Here is a 7295-nt window from a genome sequence, read left to right on the forward strand (position 1 = left end):
GAAGGGATGACTACATTGGGCCAATCAATACAACGCCCATTAGGATTAGAAGTCATTACGATGCGCCGATTAGAACAAGTGAATGGCGGAATCACATCAAACACGCCATGGAATTTAAGAATGGAAAACATCTGAGGACGGAACGGACACCGATTCCTCATTGGCCTGTGCAGCTTATCTGAACTCATGTATGTTGTCATCGTCACAGTGTCATGTCCATGCAGAGGGACAACATCATACTTCAAAACAGTGGCCTTGGGAACCAGGCCTAAATTGGCCACTGCACAATCTACTCCCAGTGAACAGTTGTTCAGTTCTTTTCCATCGTTTTTTCCTTTTTTTCAGCTTTTCATTTTGTTCATTATTTAATGGAGACTCATGCCTAGTCAAAGCCATTGCACATTGTCCCACTGCAAAAATTATGATTATCTATACAGTACAGAATATTCAAAATACATCAACACGTCTGACTGCATTGTAGCTTGACTTTACTTTTACTTTAGTACCTTGCCTCTAGCCTTGAGCCACATTTACATTATGTTATATTGACCTACCAGCCCTAGATGTTTTCACAGTTCATTCAGCTACCAAATAATCTCTCTTTCTAAATGAAATCTCAGACCAGGAGGGAGACTTCAGCAGGATGAAGGAGATGAAGTTAGCGACCGCTAACGCCAGGAAATAAAATGAGGATTTATTATTTTTTTGCTTTGGGGAGACTCGACAGTAGATGATAGTGAGACAGAAATATGAAATTCAACATGGAAAAAAGGAGGGGTGTGTGGGGGGAGGGGGGGGGGGTGGAAATGGAAAGCTGTGAGGCACGCCAAGCCGTCAGGTCTGTCTGTCTGGGGAGGGTCCAGGCCTGGACTGCTGACTGTTTCCCCTCGTGCTGCTAACTCACATTAGCATCACAGAGGGGCCACACCAGCTCTGACATGCAAATAGCTGGGAGAGGCTACATCTAGAAGATACACGGGAGGCCTCCACTGTAATCAATCACAAACAGAAAGTAGTAGGTCCTTGTAAGCTTCACAAAGGAAAAAACAAAACATACCTTCGAGTGTCTGCATTTGATGAGAATTTCGCTGAGCGTGTTGAAAAACTGCCAACGGAACCTTTGAATGCCACAACTACTTTAAGAGACTTCCAACATGTATCCAGAGACTATGACAAAATCTCATTTGCACTAACATGTTATTTAACCATGTTGAAAATGATAGCATTCCACAAGGTTAAATAAGTCAGTGTTCGTTTTATGAAAAGGATTGAGTGATCTTTTCATCAGTGGCCGAGGCCTAGTGAAGAAACCCTTCCTTTGGTCATCTTAATGATTTACACATGAGACATTACACTAACCCGCGGTGAACCCCCAACCCTGGTACTGCGTCTGTATACAGCAGCAAGGGTGGCCGACAAGCTCCTTGCAGTTCCGTGTTTGCTTGTTTGTCAGCAACTGGGACGCATCAGGGAGAAGGACGGACGCTTTCTGAGCCATTAGGCCCAAAACACCGAGAACCCATAGGACCCACAGCGACCACATCAGGGTCAAATGTGCAGGGCAAATGTTACAGCAAGGCATTCTCAGTGTCAGCCATCCGCTGTTACAGTAGGCCAGCGGAAAAGACAAAAAAAGAAAGAAAGAAAGAAAGAAAGAAAGAAGAGAGGCAGGGAGAGAAAAGAGAGAGTGGGGGAATAGAGATGGAAAAGATGGAAGATTAAAGGAAGCCCAGAGAAGGGAAAGGAAAAAGGGAGAAAAAAAGCACATAGTTTGGAATCATGCAGCACTAATGGAAGGAATTAGACAAATTTATTAAAATATGTGATGTATTAGTTGGCATTTGGACATGGTCAGGATAGCTCCAAGTTGGAGAGGCTACTGTAAGTTATTTAGAACATACCGACTATGACGCCACAATGCAGCACAGAAAGAAAGATGTTGCTCCGATGGTTAGAAAGCTCATTCTTTAATTAGTACGCAGCATTTTGGATCAAGATTCAATTATGCACAACAAAAACAGCTTTATGTAAAAACCCTGTTGTGATGCAAGAGAGACAAAATGAATGAGGCATAAGAGGGCGTATGTTGCGGATATAAAAGTCACAACAAGCCACGAATTTAATATTGTCTCATTGAAAGCATGTACACCCCCAAATCTTTGGGTGACATTTTTAGCAACAAGGACAATAAAGAACAGGACAACATATTTCCACTGCGCTATTGAAAGCATGTCGGTTAACCAACAGGCTCGTTTGGTAGGGCCAAAACCATACTGGTCTTCATCTTGTCCATCATGGGTTTCATAAACCAAAGTCTCTCACACAATCTTCCTGCTTAAAATACATTGCACTCCTTCACCTAACCACAGGTGAATTTATAGTAGAACATGAATGACCCAGTTAAAGGTATAATCTGTTATTCTTGATGAAAGGTTGTTGACATTTGAGTTCAACCAAAGTATTGCCTATCCCTAATAATGATGCAACATTTATTTGGTGAAACTATTTATGGCAAAGTCCGAGCCAGAATACTTGCTGAGACAGGATTATCTATGCCTACCAGAGTTTTATTGAATAAGGAGCAATTAGCTGACTATCACAAATTATCAGATAACATCATGGACTCCATCTATTATGTGAAATTAAAGATACCATGCAGAAGATGTTTGTGTAATCTCACAGTATGACACACTATACATTTATTTTTAGAATATACAAATGAGAATTTGCTTTTTATTTATAATAACTAGATGTACCGCAGAGCGGTACAAAATATGACCGCCGCCCAGTCCAGCACATGTTTTCCACAAAAATAAGTCACGCTGAAAGGCATATATGATTCTAACTGTCTCACTGAATTGCATTATGCACACTTGCTAGACAACAAGTACCAAAACATGATTAGTTCATAGATTTCACATGTAAAATACATTTTATACAACCCCACCCCCATCTTGCCTGTTCATAATTCTGAGAAATTCTTGAATTATGTGCATGTGTGCATGTACATGTTTATGTTTATGTGTGTGTGGGTGGGTGGGTGTGTGCGTGCATGTGCATGTGCTTGTGTGTTTGCCTGTTTATGTGCCTGTGTGTGTGCATGTGCATGCATGCATATATATGTCTACTGTGTGAGTATGTGTCATCTGTAGGATTACTGTGAATGTATGTGTGTGCGTGTGTATCTGTTTATGCACATGTGTGCATATGGAATGGGTTTACATGACCCCTGGAGGCAAACATACGCAAAAAATTGGTCATCCTAGGCCCTACGGTTCTCAAGATATTCACAGAAAACTGTGTCTGCCCTACCCTCCTTTCGAGGGGTCCAGTCCAACGGGGGGGTTACAAATCAAAACGAAAAACGATGATTCCATGCTATCCATGTGGGGTTACATGCCCACCAAGTTTCATGTACCCCGGTCTTTCAGTGTCCTAGGAATCCTTGTTGGTGTACGGTCACTAAATGTACACATAAATTATTTTATTGTAAGGCCCCCCATGAACGAAAGTCCACAAAACTTGGCATGCATTCGGAGGGTGTCATAATTATCCTACACTTTCAATTTCGTGCAGTTTTGACCATGTCAGCCAGAGATATTGTGATGAAAACATCTAATTTTTTGCTTTTTAATTTTTAACTAGGTGGCGCTATACATGAAATAAGTGGTAATGGGATAGGTTGACATGCCCCCTTAAGACCAACATACAAAAAAGGTGGACCTCCTAGGCCCTACGGTTCTCGAGATATTCACAGAAAACTGTCTCCGGTTAAAGATTCGGTTTACTACAAAGCATGTTTGACGTGGTGTTGGGCAGCTTGTATTGCTTTGTTTTGTGTCCCCATTCAAGGCATTCACTTCATTATCTTCATCCATCCTCCTCACAGTATCACCTTTCCAGACTCCTTTCTTTCGCTAAATTCAAGCACAATGACTCTCGCACAATATGTTCTGGCACTCAAACCAGTTTGGCCGAGCGCGTCATTTCAACGTGGCCGTTTCTACTGATATCAGGTTCCTGTTCCCATTAGAAACCATGAACTGGGACAAGACCCACATGTGGAACTCACATCACATGAAAGTTGTGACTGCATAACGGAAAATGCTCTATAGCTGAAAACACATCAGCATATTTTGAGCAGAAGTTATAAAAAGCTCAAGGAAAGGCAATAAGGCTATGAAAGTTAATTTTGAAAATGTTCTCCAATGTGTATAATATGAGATAATGACACAGTTAAAGGCTTCTCCAGTCGGCCATTAATTCCCACTGTGCCCCAAAATACCGTCGCTCAGGCTTGCGCAGGTTCTTTACATAACAAAGAAGGTAGCCTTTTTCTTCAGACGTAATAACACTGAAATAACTGCAGCAGCATATGCTGCTGTCTGTTTTCGTTGCTCATCATGACACTTACTGTCCATACAGTACATTTGACAGTGTCAAGTTACTTTTTTTGAACTACAACATCATAGCTCCCAAAATGTTAAACACTGCATAACCCCTTACGCCATATGCTAACTTAGATGTCATAGCATCATCTTGAGAGCTAATACGGTCAACATGACATTTGTTACATCACTGGACAATTACTAGAGATTACAGCATCTACATTGACATATTCATGACATGCTTATGTAAGTTTAAGTGCTGCACTTTTGGCATATCTAGACTGTTGCATTCTACCATAGGCATCCCAGAGTACAGTGAACTAAGACCACACGCCAACACACGAGGTGGTCTCCTTCTCCAACTTTTAACAGTGTGCAATTCTTATATAGCACAAAACAAAAATAGTAGCTTCTTTGACTACATTTTTATTACCAAAACCAATTCTGTTGGTCTGTCCAGTCCTGGAACTCTCGGAGGACATGTAGTTTTAGTTGTTCTATTTTGTCCATTCTGTCTATGAATGAAAAGAGCTTTTTGCAGAGTATGGCATGAAAGAAATAGACTGAAGTAGTTTTAATACCGATACAATGCTGGTGTTATTTGTGCAAAGAATGAAAAATAGAGTGACATCTTGTTATAAGATGGGTTTTACTGGTCATTAAGTTGTTGTTATTCCTCTAACTATGACAGACACCAGTCCTCATTGTGGCTCAGAGATCTGAACATACAACCATCAGTGGCCTTGGATGGCACTCACTTGAACTATTCATCTTTTAACACTCACAGGCTGCCCATGTTTGGCAAACATAGGCTGACGCCAGTGTGACCTTGACCTTAAAGTGTTCTTATGGGGATTGCATCATCAGGACTACCATACTGCTAAACCAACTCACCAACTACCATATACTTTAACCATGTCTGGACCAAAGAGATTCGTTTTTGGTTCTACTCAGGTCAAGTCAAGTCAATTTATTTTTTATAGCACATTTAACACAACAGGGTTAACCCAAAGAGCTTTAAGAGTACTAATCTAAACTTCATTCTTCATATCCATAGCCTGCACATTCAGTCATTATATTTCAGGTAAAATAATTGGTTATGCTTCTGTCAATGTGTATTGCATCAAGCATGGACAAGTAAAAAAAGTATTTTTTTTGTGCCTGTGATGTATAGACACAGCATTTCCTAACTTTCCTTGTGGAATTTCCATAATGCATACTTTTCTGTATGGAAAAAGTACTATTGATCCAACCATTAATGCCACCTTTTCATTACTCTTATAAACACAGGTGACTGTCAGATAGTGTTTATTGTGGAAAGAACTCTGTGTACAGTACATAATATCTGGACCATCCCTACTGGGAACCTTGAAAGACTTTGTCAGCAGATCTTTGTAACTCTTCTGATTTTCAGTGCTTTTAAGGCAGGGCAAACTGAAAACCAAGACATTAGCATCTATTGAAAGATTGAGGATAGCTATTTGGTATTAAAAGATTAAGAATTAAGTATTAGCTATTGACTACTGAGATATTAAGGATGTATTAGCAATTAGCTATTGAGAGAACAAGAATATGTACTGTATTGTATATGTATATATGTATTTAGCTAATGTTAGTGTGGTTTAACTGGTGGAGCAAATTGCAAACAATACACCATTATCACTGGCTTGTCACTGATACAGTTTCTCTCCACATTTTTTACAGACATAATGTGATAATGAATCAACATGAGACAGGAACACAATGGGAGGTTAACATGTCTCGGTAGTAGACATGTTAACCTCCAACTCTTTGGCCACTATTGTTTATCAGTGCTTTAAATTCTTCACATCACTGTTTTAAAGTTGCCCAGCAACTCTGCACCTGCTGGTTGAGGCTGAAAAGATCCTATTTGAAACCTCATTGAGACTTAGGCTAGGATCACACAGCAAGTCTTAATGCTTAATTCTGATTTTTTGTTGTTGTTGCTGAAATCTGATTTTTTTTAAAAATGTGGCCAATATTAGACTCCTACCCCACTGTGGACTGGTGACAATCCTAGACTAAATGTGTGAAACAACAGCAAACACGCGCACAGCAGGCAGCTAGCCTGACTGCCTGACTACCTTCGTTGCTCTCTTCCATTTCCAGAGTGATGCTATAACCTTGTGATGCTATAACCTAACATTGATGAATGTCAATGAAGTCACATTCATTCTGATATAACTATTCAGACAGCGGTCACATGGCAAAAAAAAATCCCACCTGTATCTGATTTATGGGGCCACATATGGAAGAGGCCCAAAAAAAAAAAGATTCCATGTGACTAGCACTGTTTCTCACTGTTGTGACAACATCAGTTATGTCACATCAAGTGAATAAATCACATTTGGCCTAGTAATGTGACCCCAGCCTCTGTGATCAGAGAGTAGACACAGTATTATATCAAGGACTGGAGATAGTGTGTTATGCTGGGCCACTGAGGATGGCAGTGGGTTGTGGTGAAAAGTGTGACGGATAATGACCTAGTACTCCCACCTTATTGTGTGCCCAAGTAAAGGAGACAATCTCATAAAAAGTTCAGGGACAGTTCTTCAGGGTTGCTGTTGTCATTGTCCCTCTGGGGACAAGAAACCCATAACAAGAGACAGGCTGCAGCTACAATGAATTTGAACCTGATCCCTGAGGTGTTTGTCTAGAGTGTAAGCAGAACAATCTAAAGAAAATACTGTACCTACATAGTGTTCTTAGAGAAAGGACGCTGACATATCTAGGGCTGGCTGTAATGAATATTGTCTGTAACACATTGTAAAGTATACATTTATACAAAATGCATACAGTAGGTTATAGTATCTATAGGGAGACTATGATATGGTTCATCTTTAAGCTGTTCATTCTGTTCATAAGGCAATTGCAGTACATTGGTGT

Source organism: Alosa sapidissima, chromosome 24, assembly GCF_018492685.1.
Source record: "Alosa sapidissima isolate fAloSap1 chromosome 24, fAloSap1.pri, whole genome shotgun sequence".
NCBI classification, from domain to species: domain Eukaryota; kingdom Metazoa; phylum Chordata; class Actinopteri; order Clupeiformes; family Clupeidae; genus Alosa; species Alosa sapidissima.